At 51.1% G+C, this 21,862-nt stretch overlaps 1 long non-coding RNA gene and 1 pseudogene across 1 annotated transcript in view; one reads left to right on the forward strand and one right to left on the reverse strand.

The window, feature by feature from the left end:
* Window positions 1-1,485: 1,485 nt before the first annotated feature.
* Window positions 1,486-11,565, reverse strand: LOC134809218 (uncharacterized protein C2orf27A-like; annotated as a pseudogene).
* Window positions 11,566-17,495: 5,930 nt separating this feature from the next.
* Window positions 17,496-21,862, forward strand: part of LOC134809263 (uncharacterized) — a 46,030-nt gene continuing 41,663 nt past the window's right edge. Inside the window, exon 1 of the long non-coding RNA XR_010154570.1 lies at window positions 17,496-17,577. This is a non-coding gene — a long non-coding RNA (uncharacterized LOC134809263). The remainder of the gene's footprint in view (window positions 17,578-21,862) is intronic.

The following is a 21,862-nucleotide window of genomic DNA, read 5'->3' on the forward strand; positions in this document are numbered from 1 at the left end:
GTGGTTGTCAAGCTCTGCTTTGTTTTCTAATTGCATCAGAATTATCCACAATTCTTTTTTTTTTTTTTTTTTTTTTGAGCTGGAGTCTTACTGTTGCCCAGGCTGGAGTGCAGTGGTGTGATCTCAGCTCACTGTCATCTCTGCCTCCCTGATTCAAGTGATTCTCCTGCCTCAGCCTCCCATGTAGCTGGGACTACAGGCATGTACCACCATGCCTGGCTAATTTTTGTATTTTTAGTAGAGATGAGGTTTCACCATGTTGGCCAGGCTGGTTTTGAATTCCTGACCTCAACTGATCCACTGCCTGGGCCTCTCAAAGTAAGAATTATCCAAAATTCTTATGATAAATATGGATAATTCAGCACAACTCAAGATTTAATAAAAATTTCTAAGAGAAGAAACCCAGGAATATGCATTGAAAACGTCTCCCTCAGGTGATTCTGATGTGATATGTGGTCTGAGTTTAAAATGCAAGGAAAATTACCTTCCCTGCCCTCCAGTTGGCCCTTATGTCCAGATGTCCCTCTTCCCCTTTCTCACTGTGCTCTCTCCTTCTGTGCCTTTGTTCTATTCTCCCTCCACTTCTCATCCAGATGCCAAGCCCTCTTCCATCAATTGTCCTAAAACTCCAAATGGTCAGTTGCCTCTATACTTCCCTCTGTCCCATGAACAAGTTACTCAGGCAAACGTAGAATTTCGGCTTGGACCAAGCTGAATCAAGAGCTGCAATTAAAGATTTCCCTAAGCCCAGAGGGGACCAGCAAATACTTATAGAAGATTTTGGATTTCCTCCGAATGCATAAGGCTCTTGGTAACCTGATGCTATAGACCAAATGTTATTGTCCCCCTCAAATTCAAGTGTTGAAATCTAATTCCCTATGTGATGATATTTGGAGGTAGGGCCTTGGGGAATGATTAGATCATGAAGGCAGGGACCACATGAGTGGGATTAGTAGCCCCTATTGAAGGCACCATAGAGAGCTCCCTCATCTCTTCTGTCATGTGAGGACATGGTAGAAACATGGCTATGAACCACAAAGCAAGCCCACACCAGACATAGAATCTGCTAACCACTTGACCTTGAATTTTGCCATCTCCAGAACTGAGAGAAACAAATTTGTTTATAAGCTTCCTCATCTATGGCTTTCTGTTTTGACCCCAGATTAGCTAAAAACACCAAAATATCAACTTGTACACCAAATTTTCAAAATGGATGCTAAAACTTTGATGGCAAAAGGTGACTGATCTGCCTGAGAAATGAACCTACATGATCCCTCTTTCCACAAAGCTGGAGGGAGAGTCAACACAAGCAAAAATAGGTCAAAGTCTTCTAAAAGCCATACGTGAAGGGTTTTCAATATCACTTGATCAGATGGTAATTTAATCACCCAAAGAACCACAACAAAACACACAACTATCAGAGTTTTTCAACGTCACCTCAAAAACACCATCTACAATATTAGGGAGTGAAAGAAGTCATGGAAGTTTCAAAAAGTCAAACTTTATTTCAGTGTTATGGTAGAAATTTGAAATTCTTAGTTAAGCTATGAATAAATCCTTGGGCAGGTGCAGGCATGGAGATTCTGGAGTGCTGCTGCTGAGTTTAAGAGCTTCCTTTGGAGATGCCCCTGGCCCCCTCAACCCCTGTCCACCTGTCAAGAAGAGGCCATCCTGGGCAGCACATTAGAGGCAAATGGCCCAGATGCCCAGCTGAGGGCAAACCTCCATTCCTGGAGGAGGAGGTCACCTCTGGGAGCAGGAGGACCTGCTGGAACCCCTACTCACAGGCTCCTTTTCTTGCTCTCCAGCACCTCCTGCAGGCAGGCAAACAAACACCCCCAGCAGCAGTAGCAGCAGGGCCTTCAGCAGCAGGGCTGCTGCTCTGCTGAATGAGAGAAGTCCCTCTCCAGTGAGGCAGAGGAGCCCAGGTTGCACACCCTGGTCTCTGCCTCCATAGCTTCCACTGTGCCCAGGACTGGGAGCAGTGTGGGAGCTGCTGGCTGGAGCTGTGCTGGTCACCCCCTCTCTGCCACCTCTAGCTTCAGCCACACTTTCAGCTCCAGGGCTGAGGCTGGTGGCTCTACAGGAGGTGCCATGAAGTCAGGCAGCTTCTCACAGGACTGCACAGCTGGTCCTGTGCAGTCCCAGGGCAGCGGCAGGAGGGCTCTGGAGCTTCCTTTAGCTCCAGCGCTGTCCCTGGAAGGGGCTCTGCCCCTGGTGCTGGCACTGGCTCAACAGCTGGCACTGGAAATAGCTGTGTTTCTGCACCTGAGGCAGGAGCTGAAAAAGGAGAGAGGTCACCAATATCACTCACTTTCCACTGAAATTTCCAAACATGAAAACAACCTCACTGAATTTAAAGGAATTTCAGCCTGAAAACATTGTCCCTGGAAAGACTTCCAGAATGCAGGTGACCTCACCATGTGCCTGTGTCTCAGTGAGCTCCAGAGGCTCCAGCTGGACAAGGACAATGTGCAGATGTGGCCCTGGTGGGATCACTGGTGTGGCCTGGCCTGGTAGCTCCATCTGGGGCCTGATGTCTACCTGGTGACTCCTGTCCTGTGGTACCTGAGGGGGCCTTCTGTCAAATGGCCAGAGGCATCTGGGGTGAGGGATGAGCCTACAAGGGCATCGTTGGAAAAGAAAGGCTCTCACTCCTGCCATTCCTGAAGCAGGAGCCTTGAGATGTGGGAATGCAGCACAAGAACATCTTGCTCTCTTGAGCATCTCCCACCAAGTGAGCTGGCTATGGGGCTAACTCTAGGATGTGGGTGCCTGGTTATCGGGATTCTTTTTTTTTTTTTTTTTTTTTTTTTTGAGACATTGTCTCATTCTGTTGGCCAGGGTGGAGTGCAGTGGCATGATCTCGGCTCACTGCAACTTTCGCCTATTGGATTCAATCAATTATCCTGCCTCAGTCTCCTGAGTAGCTGGGATTACAGGCACGAGACACGCACCACAACACCTGGCTAGTTGTTTTGTGTTTGTTTTTTGTTTGTTTGTTTGTTTTAAGACAGAGTCTCGCTCTGTCACCCAGGCTGGATGGAGTGCAGTGGCATGATCTGGGCTCACTGCAAGCTCCGTGTCCTTGGTTCATGCCTTTCTCCTGCCTCAGCCTCCCGAGTAGCTGGGACTATAGGCACCCACCACTACGCCCGGCTAATTTTTGTATTTTTAGTAGAGACGGGATTTCACTGTGTTAGCCAGGATGGTCTTGATCTCCTGACCTTGTTTGCTTTTTGTATTTTTAGTAGAAATATGGTTTTACCATGTTGTTCAGGCTGGTCTCGATCTCCTGGTTTCATGATCCTCCTGCCTCAGCCTCCCAAAGTGCTGAGATTACAGGTGTGAGCCACTGTGCCTGGCCTGGTTACCAGAATTCTAAGTTCTGTTACGGTCTGTTGCCAAGGAAGTGAGGTTGCTTCTTTAAGGTTCCATCCCCTCAGCCTCCTCCTTCCAGAAGACCTACTCAGGACCCCAGTGGGCTGCTGACTGCTCATCCTCCCCACAGGACAACTCCTTACCTGTACACAGTTATGTCCACCCAGGGCCTACTTGGACACCTGCATCTGATGTTCACCAGGGGCCTAGGAATCCACTTGGGGCCTGGGATCCTACAGGGGCCTAATGTTATCCTGCAGATTGAGTAGCCACCTGGGGACCAGATATCAACCTGGGGACTGTGGTTGACCTGTGGGTTAATGTCCACCTGGGGACTGGTTATTCAGCTGAGGCCTGATGCGTACCTGGGGCCGAATGTCCCCCTCAGGGTGAATTCCACCTCAGACCTGTATGTCCACCTGGGGCCTGATGTCTGCCTTAGATCTATGTCCCACTGGGGCCTTGTGATCACCGGGGACTGGTATCCAGTTGTGGCCTGATGACCTACTGCATCCTGTTGCTCACCTACGGCCTGGTGTCTACCTGGGGCTTGGTGATCACCTGGGAACTGGATATCAACCTGGGGCCTGGGTGTCCACTTAAGGCCTGATGTGTGCTTGGGGCCTGACTGTCCACCTGGGGACTGGGTGTCCACCTTGGGTCTGATGACTACCTGAAGTTAGGTATCTACCTAAGGCTTGGTGTCTACCTGTGGCCTGATATCCACATGAGTCTGGGGTTCAGTTGGGGCCTGCTGTACATCTGGGACCTTGGTGTCTATCTGAGGCCTGATGTCTACCTGGTGACTGCCATCCTCTTGAGGCCTGATATCCGCCTGGGAATGGTTTATCCATGGAAATGGTTATGTCCGCCTGGGGCTGGATGTTACCCAGGGGCTAGATGTCCACCTGTGGCCCCGTGTTCACCTAGGGCCTGATGTCCACCTGGGGCATGGTGTTCACCTGAGATCCGGGTATTTACATAGGGCCTGATGTCCAGCTGGTGCCTAGGTGCCCACTGGGGGCCTTGTGTTAACCTGGTGACTGGTATCCAGCTGGGTCCTAATGACCACCTGGGTTGAATTATTCACCTAGAGTTTGGTATTCACTTAGGGCTTGAGTGTCAGCCTTGGACATGGTGTCCATCTGGGCCTTGGTTATCAAACAAGGGGTTTGGTATCCAGTTGAGACATCATTTGCACCTGGGGTCTGAGTGTTCGCATGAGGCCAGATGACCACTGGGGGCCTGAATGTCAACCTGGTGTCTGAAATTCACTGGAAGCCTAGGTATCTAGCAGGGGCCTGATGTCCACCTGGGACTAGGTGTCAACATGTGGCCTGATGTAAACCTCTAGTTGAGTGTCCACCTTGGGCCTGATGTCCACTGGGGGACTGATGTTCCCCTTTGATCTGATGTCTACCTGGAAACCGTGTATTCACCCATGGCCTGATGGTCACCTGGGGTTGAATGTCCAACTGTGGCCAGATGTGCACCCGGATTCTGGGCATCCACCTGGGACCTGATGTTCAGCTGGGGCCTGGAGTTCACCTGAGGCATGATGCCTACCTGAAGCCTAATGTTCATTTGAGTGCTGGATGTTCACCTGGGGCCTGATATCCACCTGGACCCTTCTCAGGCCTGATGTCCACAGGACCCTTCTCAGGCCTGATGTCCACAAGTTGGTCTGGTATTCATCTGGGGCCTTAGTGTTAACCTGTGGCCTAACGTACTCCTGGGTTCTAGTGTCCTCTTGGGACCTGATGTCTACCAGGATCCAGGTATCCACCTGGGGCTCGGTATCCACCTAGGGCTTGATATTCACCTGGGCCCTAGGAATCCACTTGATAACTGGTGCCCAGCAGGGTCCTGATGTTCACCTTGGGACTGGGTAACCACCTGAGGCCTGATGTCCACTTAGGGCATAAGTGTTTATCTGGGGTCTAGTGTTCACATAGGGTCTGATGTCAACCTTGAGCCTAGGTATTCACCAGGGGACTAGTGTCCAGCTGGGGCCAGATGTTCACTTGGGGCCTGGTGTCAACTTGGAGCATGGTTGTCAACCTAAGACCTGATGTCCAGTCCAGTGTCCACCTTGGGCCTGTTTACTACCCGGGGCCTGTGTGTCCACATAGACCGTGGTGTCAATCTGGAGCCTGGGCCTGGATATTCATTGGTACATTATGTCTACTGGAGTCTTTGTGTCAATCTGAGCTCTGATGTCTACCTAGAAATTGGGTATCCATCTAAGGCCTGGTGTTTACATGGCGCCTATAACACGAGGTTCCAGATGAACTCAGATGTCCACCTGAGGCCTGATGTCCACCTGAGTTCTGAGTGTTCACATAGGGCCTGCTGTCAACTTGAGACCTAAGTATTTACCTAGGGCCTGGGTGTCCACCTGGGGCCTGACTTCCAACTAGATGTTGTGTCAACATGGGGCCTGATGTCCACTTTGGGCCTAGGTGACTTTCTGATGACTAATGCCCACATGGCTCCTAAGGACCATCTGAGGCCTGGTATTAATTTAGAGACTGGTATCCACCTGGGGTCCAGGTATCCACTTGGGACCTGATGTTCACCCGGAGTGTAGGAATTCACGTGGGGCCTGGTATCCACCTTAAGTGTGTGTATCCAATTGAGTGCTGGTGTCCACCTGGAGTCCAGTGTATACCTGGGGCCTGATGTACACATGGAGCCTGGGCGTCCATCTAGGACCTGATGTTCAGATAAGGGCTGGCGTTCTCCTGGCCTGGTGTCCACATGGAGCCTGGGTGTACACTTGAAGCCTGATATCCCAGGTGGATACCTGGGCCCCAGTGGTCATCAGATCCTAGGAAACTCTCAGGCCCCAGGTGCACATAAAGCTCCAAGTGGCCACCTAGGCCACAGGTTGATACATTGGGTCCAGGTGGACACTGGGTGCAAGATGAACACCAGGCCCCTGGTGAACACCAAGCCCCAGGTGTCTGCCTAGTCCTCAAGTGGACACCAGGCACTAGATTGACACACAGGTACCAGGTGGATATCAGGCTGCAGGTGAACACCAGGCCCCAGGTGGTTGGGTTACTTATAGCATAGGTGGCCATCAGTTCCCAGGTCTATATCCACTCCCCACTTGAAAATCAGGATCCAGGTGGATACCCATGTCCTAGGTGAACAACAGGTTCCAAATGAACATCAGGCTCCAAGTGAACACACAGGCCCCAGTTCAATACCAGCCTCAGGTGGACATCAGGACCCAGGTGGATCCCAGGCCCAATGTGCATGCCTAGTCTCTTGGAATACATCATTTTCAAGGTGGACACCCAGATTCCTCATAGACATCTGGTGCCAGGTGGATATGTGGCTGCAGGTGGACATCAGGCCCCAGGTGGAGACCCAGTACACAGGTGTAAATCAGGCTCCAGTATTTCATCAGGCCCCAGTTTAACACTTGACTAAAGGTGTGCATCAAGACCCAGGTTGACAGCCAGGCTTCAGGTGCACACTAGGCCCAAAGTGTACACCTGTGCCAAGGTGGGCATCAGGCCCAAGGTGTACACCAGACCCCAAGTGGACATCAGGTTCCAGGTTGACACCAGTCTCTAGGTAGATCCTTAAACCCCAGTTGGTCATCAGGCCCAAGGTGGATACCTTGACCCCAGGGGGTCACCAGGTCTCAGGTCAACACTAAGCCCTAGGTTCAAGGTCTGAGATGGTTTCAGCCCCCATGTGGACTTTAGTCATAAGGAGCTTACCTAGGCCCTAAGTGGACATCAGGCCCCAGGTTGACACAATGAACCATGTAGAAGTCAGGCTGTAAGTAGACACCCAGGCCCTAGGTAAATACTTTGGTCCCAAGCCAACATCAGGCCCTATGTGGACACCCAGACTCCAGGCAGATGTCAGGCCCCAGGTGAACACTGAACTCAGGGTGGTCATCAGGCCCTAGGTTGACACATAGCCCTCAGGTAGACAACAGGCACAGGTGAACTTCAGACTCCAGATGAACATTGGGCTCCAGGAAGAAGTCTGTGCCCCAGTTAAACACCGGGTCTTAGGTAGACATCAGGCCTCAAATGGATGCCCAGTCCCCAGGTGGATATAAGGCCTCAGGCAAACACCAGGCCCCAGGTAGACATTAGACACGAGATGGACACTCAAGCCACAAGTGAACATCTGTCCCCAGGTGGACATCCACCCAAGGTGGACATCAGGCCAGAGATGTACACCCAGGCCCCAGGAGAACCCCAGGCCCCAGGAGGACACTCAAGTGCCAGAAGGACACCCAGTCCCTAGGTAACTACAAGGCCCCAAGTGGACATGATGTTCCAGATGGATATGAGGCTCCAAGTGGATACTAGGCCCAGGTGGACCCCAGATCTCAGGGGCACACCAGGCCCCAGGGGAACACGAGGCCCTAGGTAAGCATGAAGTCCCAGGTGGACATCAGTTGCCAGGAGGACACCAGGACCCAGTTGCTCATCAAGCCACAACTGAACACCAGTTCCCCATGAACACCAGTCCTCAGGTGGGCACCTAGTCGTCTCGTGTGCATCAGGTGCCAGGCTGACATAGGCACCAGCTGAACTCTGGGCCTCAGGTGAATATCAGATCCCAGGTTGTCACCCAGGCCCCAGGTGAACACCAGGTTTTAGGTGGACACGAGGTCCTAGGTGGATGTCTATGCTCCTGGTGAACCTCAGGCCCTAGTGGACACTCAGGCCCTTTATAGACATCTGGCTCCATGTGCACTCCCAGGACCCAGGTAGACATGAGGCCCCAGAGGAACGCCAGTCCTTAATCACCTAAGACTGAATTCCCCTAGGGCTGGAGACTGAGTATTCACCTTGGGCCAAGGAATCTACCTGGGGCCAGATGTCGATCTGGGGCCTGATGTCTACTCAGGTTCAGCTGTCCACCTAGGGCAGGGTGTTTTTCTGGGACCCAGAGTCTACCTGAAATCTTGGTATCAACTTAGGGCCTATGTGTCCACTTGGAGTCTGATGTGCACCTGAAGCCTGAGTTTTCACCTGGGATCTAATGAGCACCTGGGGCCCAGGTTTCCATCTGAAACATCAGGTTCTAGTTATACATCTGGGTCCCAGGTATACACTAGGCACCAAAAGAACTCCAGCCCCTATCTTAACATGAGGTCCTAGGTGAATGCCCAGGCCTCATGTCTACATAAGGCCTCAGGTAGTCATGACTCCAGGCGGGCATCAGGCCTGATATTGGCTCTATGTCTCCACCCAAATCTCATGTTGAATTGTAATCCCCACGGGTTGAAGAATGGGCCTGGTGAATGGTGATTGAATCATGGGGGCAGACTTCCCACTTGGTGTTCTTGTGATAGAGTTCTTACGAGACCTGGTTATTTGAAAGTATGTAGCACATCCCCATTCTGGTCTCCCTCCCCCTCCCACATGGTAAAAAGGGCTTTACATCATGATTGTAAGTGTCCTGAGCCCGCCCAGTCATGCTCCCTATTAAGCCTGAAGAACTGTGGGTCAGTTAAACCTCTTTTCCTCATAAGTTGCCCAATATCAGGTAGTTTTTTATAACTGTGAAAATGGACTAATACAAGGCCTTAGGATAACAACCATGCTTCAGGCCATAGGTGGACATCTGGCTGCAACTGGACACTATTCCCCAGGTGGATACCTAGGCTCAAGGTTGACATTAGTCCCCAGGTAAACAACAAGCCCCAGGTGAATACCTATGCCCTAGTAGACATCAGGCCTCAGGCTGACACTCAGTCTAACCTCAACATTAGGCTCCAGGTGGACGCCCAGACTCCAGGTGGATACTAGACCCCAGGGGTACACCAGACTCCTGGTAGGCATAAGGCCCCAGGAGGACACTAGAATCCAGGTGTACATAAAGCCACTGGTTGACACCAAGCCCTCAGAGGAACACCAGGCCAACTAGTGGACATTAGGCACATGAGAATACTTGGGCACCAGGTAGGTATCAGGCCCCAGGTAAACATCAAACTTCAGGTGGACATCATTCTCCATGTGAACTCTAGCCCCAGCTAAACATCAGGCTCCAGGTGGAAGCCCAGACCCCAGGAGCACTTCTGGCCACAGTTGAACATCTGTCTCCAGGTGAATATCAGACCATGGATGGATAGCAAGTCCCCAGGTGGACATCAGGTCAAAAGTGAATATAAGTCTCTAGGAAGACATCTGGCCCCAGGTGGATACCGAACTAGAGGTTTACATCAGGCCCTAGGTTGACAGCAAGGCCCAGGTAGACCGAAGGCCCCAAGCGAAGACCAGGCTCAGGTGGATACTGAACTAGAGGTTTACATCAGACCCCAGATTGACATTCAGTCCCCAGGTGGTCATGACACCTCAATTGGACACCAAGTCCGTAGGTGTCCCAGGTGTACACCAGGTCAAAGATGAACACAAGACCTAAGGTTGACACTGAAGCCCCAAGTGGACATGAGGCCCTAGGTGAATAATATGACCCAGGGGATCATTAGGACCCAGCTTCATACCAGTCCCCAGGTTTACACGAGGCCCCCAGTAGGTTCCTAAGCTCTAGTTGGACATGAGGTCTCCAGTAGACACCCAGGAGTAAGGTGGACATCAAGCATCAGATGGACATCTGGCCGTGGATGAACATCAAGCCTCACATGGATACCTAGTCCGCAGGTAGACATCAGGCCCCAGTTTGACATCAGTTTCTGGATGGATCCCCAAGCCCCAGGTGGATATCCAGTCTCCAGCTGAACATCAGCCCCTCGTGGACACCCAGGCCCCAGGTGGATATCAGGTGTCAGGTGAACACAAGTCCCTAGGCAGACATCAGGCACCAGGTGCACACTCAGACCCCAAGAGGACATCTGTCCCCAGGTGGACATCACTCTCAAGGTGTACATTAGGCAACAGATATACACCCAGGTCCAAGGCAGATACGAGTCCCTAGTAAAACTCAAGGCCCCAGGAGGATACTCAAGCCCTAGGTGGATGTCCAGACCCCAGGTAATTACAAGGCCCCAGGTGGATATCAGATTCCAGATGAACATTAGGCCCCAAGTGGATACCTAGGCACCAGGTAGACACCAGGCCCCAGGTGCATCCCCCAGTCTCAGGTGCACACTAGGCCCCCAGTGAACACTGGCTCCAGGTGAGCACCCAGTCCAAGGTAGACACCGTGACCCAGGTGGTCATTAGGCCACAGCTGAACACCAATCTTGAGTGAACACCAGATCCCAGGTGGGTACCTAGTCCAGGTGGATATTGGGCCCCAAGTGGACACCCAGCCCCCAGGTGAACCTCAAGCTTCAGGTGGACATCATGCATCAGGTGAACTCCGGGTCCCAGCCCAGCTGAACATCAGGCTGCAGGTGGATGCCTAGGTTCCAGGTGCACAACAAGTCACAGTTGGACATTCAGCCCCAGGTGAACATCAGGCCATGGGTGGATAAACAGTCCACAGGTGGACATCAGGTCAAAGGTGAACATCAGTACTCAGGTGGACATCCGGCTCCAGGTTGACATCAAGCCCAAGGTGGACACTGAACTAGAGGTTTACATCAGGCCCCAGGTTGACACCCAGGCTCAGGTGGACATTAGGCCCCAGGTGGATACCTAGGCCCCTAGTAAACCTCAGATTCTAGGTTGACATTCAGGCCCCCAGTAGTCTTTGGCCCCAACTGGACACTCAGGCGCCAGGTTCACATGATGTCTTAACTGGACACCAAGGGGCCAGTTTGATACCCAATCCTATGTGGGTGCCAGGTCCAAGGTTACACTCAAGCCCCAAGTGGACACCAGGCCCTAGGTGAATAATACAACCCAGGTGGTCGTTAGGCCCCAGAATGACACCAATCCCCAGGTTAACAGGAAGCCCCCAGTGGGTACCTAGGCCCCAGCTGGACATCAGGACTAATGTGGACAAACAGGATCAAGATGGACATCAGGACTCAGGTGGACATCTGGTGACAGGTGGACAACAAGCCTGGTGTGTACCTTGTCCCCGGGTGGTCATCAGGCCCCAGTTCAACACCAGTCCCTGAGTGGATTCCTCGGCTCCAGGTGGACATCCAGTCTTCAGCTGAACATCAGACCCCAGGTGAACACCAGGTCTTAGGTGGACATTAGGCCCCTGGTGTACATAAAGTACCAGTGGACATCCATGCTGCAGGTGGACATCCAGGGCCCAGATGGGCATCAGGCCCCATTTGGACATTGAGGCCCCAGGAGGATATCAGGCCTCAGGTGAACCCTAGGTCCAACATAGACATCAGGCCTTAGGTTGACACTCAAGCACCAGATGGACTGCTGCACCTAAGCAGAAAACAGACCCTTATCTGGATATCTAAGATACATGTATACAACAAGCCCCAGGCTGACATCCAGACCCCAGGTGGACACCATACCCCAGGTGAACAGCAGGCAACAGTTTGGCACCAAGTACCTAAGTGAAACAAAGCCTTAGGTGATTACCAGGCCATAGGTAGTCATTAGTCTCCAGCTGGACAATAGTCCCTAGGTGGATACCCAGGCCCCAGGTGGACACTAGACCCCAGATTAACACAAAAACCAAGTAAAAAATCAAGCCCCAAGTGGACAACCTGGCCCTAGGTAAATACACAAATCTCAAGCTGACACCAGGCCTTATTTGGACACCCAAGCCCTAGGTGGACTTTGGACCCCAGGTGAACACTGAACTCTAGAAGGTCTTCAGGCCCTGTGTTGACTACCTGGCCCCAGGGAGACACCAGGCATAGATGAACTTCAGACACCAGCTGTACATCAGGTTCCAGGCAAATGTCCAGGCCCCAGGTGGATATCACACCTCAGATGAACACCAGGCCCCAGGTAGACATCAAAAACCAGGTGGACACTCAGGCCCCTACTGAATATCCGTCCCCAGGTGGACATCTGTCCCAAGGTGGACACGAGGCCACAGATGTACACTTAAGCCTAAGGCAGACCCCAGTCCCCAGGAAAACTCCAGGCTCCATGAGGGCACTCAGACCCCAGATGGATGCACTGGTCCTACGTAAATACAAGGCCCCAGGTAGACAGCAGGCCCCAGTGAACACTGGAGCCCAGGTGGGTACCTAGTCTCCAGGTGTGCATCAGGCAGAAGGTTGACCCAGTCCCCAGCTGAACTCTGGGCCCCAGCTGAACATCATAACCCAGATGGTCACCCAGGCTCCAGGTGAACACATGGTCTTAGGTGGACATCAGGCCCCACATGAACACCCAAGCCCCAGGTAGAGATCAGGCCTTAGGTGTACACCAGACCTCAGGTGGGCATCTGGCTCCAGATGGCCATAGGTGGATAACTAAGCCTCTCCTGGATATCAGGCCCCAGGTGGGCAGAAGGGTCCAGGCGAACATCTAGCCCCAGGGGGACATGCAGCCCCTGGTGGACATCAGGGCTCACATGGATAAACAGTTTACAGATGGACACCTGCCACAGGTGCCTCACCTCTACTCCCTGAAACCTCACTTCCCTTCATGGGCCTTCTGTCCGACTTGGGGTACCCCAGCCGCCCTAGGCACACACTGGACTCGAACCAGGGACGCCAGGCTCCCTGGGGCTCAGCGCAAGGGTTCATGGGAATACACTTTCGTCCGTGGGGGACCCAGTCCCCGCTTCTCCGTGGCACCGTTTTTTTTTTTTTCTCTGCCCCAGGTGCCTCACCTTCCCCTCATGGGCCTTCTGTCCACCTTGTGGTACCCCTGGCGGCCCGAGGCGCACCCTGGGCTTGAACCAGGGATGCCAGGGTCCCCAGGGCACAGCGCAAGGGCTTATGGGGAGACACTTTCTTCCGTGGGGGTCCCAGGCCCCGCTTCTCCGTGGCGCGTTTTTTTTTTCCTCTGCCCCAGGTGGGTCACCTTCCCCTCATGGGTCTTCTGCCCGCTTTGGGGTACCCCTAGTGGCCCCAGGCACACGCTGGGCTCAAATAAGGGTCGCCAGGGTCCCCGGGGCCCAGCGCAAGGGTTGATGGGAAGACACTTTCTTCCGTGGGGGACCCAGGCCCCGCTTCTCCGCGGCGCGGTTTTTCTTCTTTCTCTGCCGCAGGTGCCTCACCTTCCCCTCATGGGCTTTCTGCTCTCCTTGGGGTACCCCTAGCGGGTCCAAGGTGCACCCTGGTTTCCAGCCAGGGACACCAGGTTCCCCAGGTCCCAGCGCAGGGGCTGATGGGAAGGCACCTTCGTCCGTGGAGGAGCCAGGCCCCGCTTCTCTGCAGCGCGGTTTTTTTTTTCCTTTGCCCCAGGTGTCTTATCTTCCTCTCATGGGCCTTCTGCCAGCTTCTGGGTAACCCTAGCGGGCGCGAGGCGCACCTGGAGCTCGAACCAGAGTTGCCAGGGTCCATGGGGCCCAGGGCAGGGGCTGATGGGAAGACACTTCCATCCGTGGGGGACCCAGGTCCCGCTTCTTTGCGGCGCGGTTTTTTTTTTTTTTTCTCTGCCCCAGGTGTCTCACCTTCCCCTAATGAGCATTCTGCCTGCTTTGGGATACCCCTATTGGGCACGAGACGCACCCTGGGCTCTAACCAGGGTCGCCAGTGTCCATGGGGCCCAGCGCAGGGGCTGATGGGAAGGCACTTTCGTCCGTTGGGGACCCAGGCCCCGCTTCTCCGCGGCGTGTTTTTTTTTTTTTTTTTTTTTTTTCTGCCACAGTTGCCTCACGTCTCCTCCCTCAAACCTCACCTTCCCCTCATGGGCCTTCTGTCCGACTTGGGGTACCCCTAGTGGCCAGACGCACACCCTGGGTTCGAAACTGGGACACCAGGGTCCCCGGGGCCCAGCGCAAGGGCTGATGCGAAGACACTTTCTTCCTCGGGGACCCAGGCTCTGCTTCTCTGCGACGTTTTTGTTTTTGTTTTTGTTTTTTTCGCTTTTCCCCAGGTGCCTCACCTTCCCCTCATGGGCTTTCTGCCCGCCTTGAGGTACCACTAGCGGGCCCGAAGCGCACCCTGGTTTCGAGCCAGGGACGCTAGGGTCTCCGGGGCCCAGTTCAGGGCTGATGGGTAGGGACGTTCGTCTGTGGGGGACCCAGGCCCCACTTCTGGGCGGCGCAGTTTTTTTATTTTTTTCTCTGCCCCAGGTGTCTCACCTTTCCCTCATGGGCCTTCTGTCTGCCTTGGGGTACCCCTAGCAGGCCGAGGCGCACGCTGGGCTCGAGCCAGGGATACCAGGGTCCCTGGGGCACAGCGCAAGCGCTGATGTGAGGACAGTTTCTTCTGTGGGTGAGCCAGGCCCCGCTTATAGGCGGCGCGGTTGTTGTTTTTTTTTTTTTTCTCTGCCCCAGGTGCATCACCTTCCCCTCATGGGCCTTCTGCCCGCTTTTGGGCACCCCTAGCGGCCTGAAGCGCACCCTGGTCTCGAACCAGGAATGCCAGGGTCACCTGGGCCCAGCGCAAGGGCTGATGGGAAGATACTTTTGTCCGTTGGGGACCCAGGCTCTGCTTCTCCGTGGTGCGGTTTTTTTTTTTTTTTCTGCCACAGGTGCCTCACCTCGCCTTCCTCAAACCTCAACTGCCCCTCATGGGATTTCTGCCCGCTTGTCTTCCGAGGCTGCGGTGTGGATCTCGCACTGCGGCCGCCTCGCCTTGGCTGGGGAGAACCTCGGTGGGTAGGATTCAGAGGGGCTTTTGGTTTCCCGTTTTCCACACTGAACCCTTCTAACTGGTCTCTGACCCTGATTATTCAGGGCTGCAAACAGGAAGGATTTTATTCACCATTGATGCGGCTCCGAGTAGTCCCAAAGCGAGGCAGTGCCCCCAAGGTCTGTGCTGAGAACGTTGCTCTGCCTTCGCGGTGTCCCCCGGGTGTGTGCTGAGCAGAACGCAGCTCCGCCCTCGCGGTGCCCCCAGCCCGCCCGCCCGGGTCTGTGCTGAGGAGAACATGCTCAGCTTCGCTGTATCTCCGAAGTCTGTGCAGAGGAGAACTCAGCTCTGCCCTGGCAATGCTCTCCGGGGGTCTGTGCTGAGGAGAAGGCAGCTCCGCCCTCGCAAAGGCACAGGGCGCAGGCGCAGGCGCAGAGAGGCGCACGGGGGTACCCCTAGCGGGCCCGACGCCCACCCGTGGCTCGAACCAGGGTCTCCAGGGTCCACAGGGCCCAGAGCAGGAGCTGATGGGAAGGCATTTTCATCGTGGGGGATCCAGGCCCTGCTTCTCCGTGGCGCGGGTTGTTTTTTTTTCTTTTTCTGTGACAGGTGCCTCACCTCTCCTCCCTCAAAACTCACCTTCCCTCATGGGCTTTGTGCTCCCAAAGCTCCCCTTGGGGTGCACTTAGCGGCTGAGGCACACCCTGAGCTCGAACCAGGGACACCAGGGTCCCCGGGTCCCAGTGCAGGGACTGATGGGAAGACACTTTCGTCCGTGGGGAATCAGGCCGCGCTTCTCTGCGGCGAAGTTTTTTTTTTTTTCTCTGCCCCAGGTGCCTCACTTTCCCCTTATGGGCTTTCTGCCCACCTTGGGGTAACACTAGTGGCCCGAGGCATACCCTGGGATCAAACCAGGGACGCCAGGGACCTCAGTGCCAAGCGAACGGGCTGAGGAGAAGACAATTTCCTCCGTGAGGGACCCAGGCACTGCTTGTCGGCAGCGCGTTTCTTTACTTTCTCTGCCTCAGGTGCCTCAACTTCCGCTCATGGACCATTTGTTCGCTTTCTGGTACCGCAAGCGGTCCCGAAGCACACCCTGGGCTCGAACCAGGGTCGTCACTGTCCACTCTGCCCAGTGTACGGCATAATGGGAAGGCACTTTCATCCATGGGGGACCCAGGCCCCGTTTGTCTGAGGCGAGGTCTCCTGTTTTTTTTCTGCCCCTGGTGCCTCACCTCTATTCTCACAAACTTCAAATTCAACTCATGGGCCTTCTGTCCGAGTTGGGGTACCCCTAGTGGCCCGACGCGCACCCTGGGCGCCAACGACGGATGCCAGGGTCCCTGGGGACCAGCGCAAGGGCTGATGGGAAGACATTTTCGTCAGTGGATGACCCAGAAACCGCTTGGCAATGCATTTTTTTCTCTGCCCCAGCTGCCTCAACTTCCCCCCATCAGCCTCCTGTCTCTCTGCGCCTGCGCCGGCGCCATGCGCTTCTCTGCGCCGCCACCATTGCTGGGGGATGGGTCCCTGAGACTTGGCGAAGTAGGAGTACTGGACTCGCGCACAGGCCCTGTCTCGCAGGTTTTCAGGTGCGCTTGGCGTTTCCTCCGCTTTGAGGGGCAGGTCTCCAGTGGCCCCCGGGCGCAGGCCTGGACATCACTGTCCGTCTCGTCGTGACCCACTACGGCCTCAGAGACACAGGCTCACTGCATGTGCTCTTGGGGGATGTCAGTGCCACGTGTGGTCACACTGGCTCCGGCTAGGACTAGCCTCTGTCTCTCTTTGCCCGTGTCGCCAGAAGCCGCAAAGTCGAGATGCCGGAGCCCCCGGGCCTTGGCGATGAAGGCAGGCCCCTGCTCCACCCAGGAAGGAGGGAGGCAGTGCGCTCGTGGGTCAGTGCCTTTGCAGCCGACAGCACGCCTTGCGGCCCTGGGGATCTTTCTGCGCCCCGGCGAGAGCCTTTCCGCCTCACTGCATTGTAACCCCATTCCCGATCACCGGGTGGGATCCATCATCGGATCCCAAGAGGAGTCCGCGCAGCCCAGCCGACACCCCGAAGCTCCTCCTTCACCGGGAACCCAAGCAAAAGACCGATCAAGGAGGTCCTGACGACAGGACTCCTATGGGTCCGACCCTGGGTCTCCCGCAGGCCCCTCTGGTAGTCCTCTTCCCTCCCGCCGCCCGGGGCTGCGCCGCAGCCGCCGCCGCAACCTCCAGCACCGCCGCAACCTCCAGCACCGCCGCCCCAGTCCCCACAGCCGCCGCGTCGCCGCCATTTTTTAAAGGGTCCGCAGCCTGACTCTGCCGAGTAAGGGGGGGGTGGGGCGGGTGAGTCGGCCTCGCCAGTGCGCATGGGCGAGGCCTGAGCCGCCGCTTCGGTCACAGTGATCGCCACCGTTGCCCGGGGATGGGTCCCTGAGACTTGGCGAAGTAGGAGCCCTGTGTGATCGTGCGTCAGAGTCGGGGCTGAGACCAGTCCTGGCCAGGGCAGTTGCCAGGACGGTCTCCGGAGGCCGGGATTCGCGGAGGGTCCACCAGCAGGAAGAAACCCCAGGAGGAAGAAACCTCAGACAGATCGCCGGGGAGGCAGCGCGGGATCCCAGCCTCAGGCGTGCGCGGACGGTGTGCGGGTGAGTCTCCCCAAAAGTGGCGCCCTTGTGATGTCGAGGACAGGTCTCCCTGTGTGCCCGTGGGCTGCTGTCTCACCGGTGGCTCGTAGTCGCGGAGAGCAGAACCCGGCAGCTTCAGGGGCTGCCTGGGGGTGGGTGTTACCTGCTGTATGTCTGTGTCCGTTATGGGTGTGTGTGTGTGTGTGTCTGTGTGTCTGTGTGTGTGTGAGCGCGCGCGCTCGTGCGTGTCTGTGTGCCCACTACCGTCTCTCTCTTAAGTCTCTCTCTCTCTCTCCCTGCTCACTCTTTCTGTCGCCCTCTCTTTCTGTCTCTGTCCGTCTGTGTGTGCGTGCGCCTTGGGACACATGTTCCCTGTGCGCCGGAGGCTGGGTTTCTTGCACGTCGGCCTTTCTTCTGGTCAGCCTCTCCCCGCGTCTCTGCCTGGGTGTTGTGGCCGGTTGGCAGTCGTTTTCCCGGCGGTTCCGGTTTGGGGGTCTGTGAAGGCCTGGGCAACGTGGGCATCTGTGTCGGAGCCGCAGGGGTTTTCATTCCCTCCCCATCCGGAGCAGCCTCTTTGCTAGGCTAGATCCAGACGACCGCTCCCCAACCAAGGACAACGGCCTCCCAGGCGCTCATTGTCCACCCGCAGGAGGGTGCCCGCAGACCTTCCAGAAGATGCTTCTCACGCCTCTCGTCCTCTGCCCTCATGGAGAAATCTAGCCACAGCTTGACGCAGGGACGAGGAAGGAAGCCGTCAACGTGATGGGGCAAGCATCTCTGTCACTCGAAGGCAGTATAGAGGTCCACCACAGAGGCATATCCAGTATGGTGCCCACCACCTCATCTTGGGGCTGGGTGAAGGGCAAGTGGCACTGCAGGAAATATTAGCCTTGTTCTCTGTCTTCAATTTGTTCCAAGATTGCGGCCCACACCAGTGCTTGGGCTTGTGAGAATGGAGGGCTCTCCAACAGTTCAGAAACAAGCAGTCTGCCCCAGGGGTGAGAGGAGCAAAAGACACCCCCACCTATGCTTTTCCATGGAACATCAAGTCCCTCAGAGTATAATCTCTGCTGGGTTCTTGCTTCCTTATTTTTCTGTGTTCAAGTTTCTTCTTGTGGTGCTCTAGCACACTTCCGTCAATATAGATATTGGAATTAATGATTATCCATAACTTTGCTTTCTCTTTCTGAGAATAACTAGAGTCAAATATCTATAGTCAGTCATATCGAAGAAAAACCTCAGAAATATACTTCTTAGTAACTCAACACCCAAGAGCAAATCATAATGGAAATTATAAAATATTTTTAATTAAAAAATGTATACTACATTATAAAATGTGTCATTCTAGAGGAAAATGTAGAACCTTAAATTCTTATTTTAGGAGGACAACAAATTAATATTTAAAATGTTTTGAATTTATTGGTAGAAGTTAGAAATATCAACAGAAATAAAAGGAAATAAAAAATACATGCATAGTGATTAAGAATACAGGGAAAGAAAAGTCAAGAAATATGGCCAAAAGTTTGTTAGTTGTTGTAGGAGCCATACAATAACAAAACTCTGGAGAAATGGCTTGATAAAATTAAGAGAAGAAACAAGTATGCAATCTCAGGAATCAAAATAGGAAATAATTATACATCAGGTGTCAAGAATTTTTTTTGTTTTTTGGAAAGGATCTGATGGTAAATATTTTAGGTTTTTGGGCTATATGGTTTGTTGCAACTAATCAATTCTATTGTTGTGGCATAAATTGACAGTATATCAATGAATAAGCATGACAGTGTTCCAGTAGTACTTTATTTATAAATACTGTCTGGCTTATTTGCCACAATTTATTGAGTTTTGTTTTAAATAATACAAATATCAAGAAGGTAAATTAATGTAGTATGAAAACATTTAATTCAATAAATTTGGAAATATATGTAAAATGTGTACAATTACTTGAAACATGCATTTTTCCAAAAGTAACCTAAAGTGAAAAGAAAAATCTGAATTGTGCTACAACAAATGCATTTAATCAGTAGTCAGAAATCATCTCATAAAGATAATTTCAAGCCATGATGACTTTACTGGCAAGTTGTTTCAAACATGAAACAAAACAATAATTCCAATCTTACATACAATTCTTTCTGAGCATGAAACAGGAAAGAACATACTCTATTTCATTTTATTATGCTATTATGACTCTGATAGTATAACCTGACAAGGATAGTAAAGGGAAAGTAAATTAAACAGCAATGTAATTTATGAAAATAATGAAGGAAAACTTAAAAAAGTACCATGCAGAAATAAGCAATGCATTAAAATGTAAGACATCACAGCCAATGTTTATTCTAAGAAACCCTGGGAAGCAATAATGGCCTCATGTAAAGGTATCAATTACTATGATACACCACAACAAATAACTTAACAATATTATAAGCATATTTAATTTTATTTTCTTAAAAAGTCATACATTTTAACAACCCGAAATTAAAAGAGAATCTAGTTTAACTGATAACATTTGTTTTCAAATGTTATAATTGAAATTATAACACTTAACAAAGGAATGTTAAAATATTTCCTTTGTGATTGGGAACAAAATAAACATAGATGGTACAAGCAATTTTATTTATCCTTTTGCAGGTCTTAGACACTGGGATAGGATTGTAAATATTAAAAAAATAAGAATTATGAAAGACAACAGATTATTATGTTACCGATGACACTAAGTACACAGAAAATTCAAAATGATCGTAAGATATGTTATCCTAATGAATATGAGCTTTTAGCAAGATGCTTTGACACAAACGTATTATGCAATATTGAAATGCATTTCAAATAAGTAGAGAACTTTATTTAGATGTGTCAATGTGGCTTACTCTCACAAACATAATATTTAGTGGTATGATTAAGTCACAAAAGAATATGTACAGTATAACTGAGTTTAAATAAAGTTCAAATAAACATAGACATAACATTGACATAAATATATTCTTGAATTGAAAGACTTTAATGAAATCACTTCTCCCCAAAATTAATCTTTGTAACTAGTGCATCCAAAGTAAAACCCAGTAAGGTTTGATTTAGATATTGACAAGCTAATTCTAGAATTTATGTAAACTCTAAAAATATTAAAATTCAGTTAATAATTTATTGAGGAAGGAAGAATATATTACAGGAAATATTATAAGACTTAATTAATGCAATGTGGTATTAACAAAGTAATAAATAATCAATGAAATGGAATAGGTAGACTACAGTAAGGAAAATATAAGAACTCATGATATGTAAGAAAGCTAGTATTATAGATCAGTGGTGAAAAATAAATTTGCCAATAAATGAGAGTGAGAAAACTGGTTATACATATGGAAAATAATTAAAGTGATTCTTTACCTTATATAATATGTAACAATCAACTCCTTGGCGATCAATATTTAAATGTAAAGCCAGGCAAAAATTACAGAAAACCCAGCAGTAAAACAAAGAAAATGGCTTGTACATGTGCTTTATAAAATGTACAATGTAAGTGTCCACCATACATATTTAGAATCACTTTAACTTGTTTTTAACACAAAAATGCAAATGAAAATGTTTTATATGTACATTATTACTTATACAACAGATTGACCAAAAAAAGTCTGACAAGAAAGACTTCTGGCAAAGATATAGAGCAATAATAATTTCATATGCTTTCCTGGAAATGGAAATTATATCCGTTTTAAAAAGAGGCTTGTATTATCCAGTAATATTGAAGATGACCATATATTCTAATCAGCAATTGGCTTTCACTCCTTATTTTGTATGTACGTGGTTGGCCATTAAGAAATGTGATCCAAAATATTTACAGGCTCAGTTAAGTACTATAAGCAATGCAAAAGTTAAACAACAGTAGAATGTGGTAGAGTCATACAGTGGAATACTACACTTTAGAAAAAAATAGATAACTTTATTTAGATATGTTAATGTGGCTTACTCTCACAAACGTAATATGCAGTGGTATGATTAAGTCACAAAAGGATATGTACAATATAATTCAGTTTAAATAAAGTTCAAGGACACAAAACAGCAGGTTGGATTGTTTGTAAAAGGTTTACTGGACACTAAATCTATAAAGATAATAATAGAAATTATTTTAACACATCCTTCAATTACCTTTCATTCCTCCAGAAATTTGTTGAAACCTCTTGAATGCCTATGACCTTTCTCATTTCCTCCACTGTTTAATTTCCTTTTATACTTTGTTTAAAACTTTGAATGGACATATGAGAGATGAAGTCATATTTTTCTAAATAAGTTCAAAAATATTTTGCTTTAAAATATAAGT

This window comes from Pan troglodytes, chromosome 22 (assembly GCF_028858775.2).
Source record: "Pan troglodytes isolate AG18354 chromosome 22, NHGRI_mPanTro3-v2.0_pri, whole genome shotgun sequence".
Lineage (NCBI taxonomy): Eukaryota > Metazoa > Chordata > Mammalia > Primates > Hominidae > Pan > Pan troglodytes.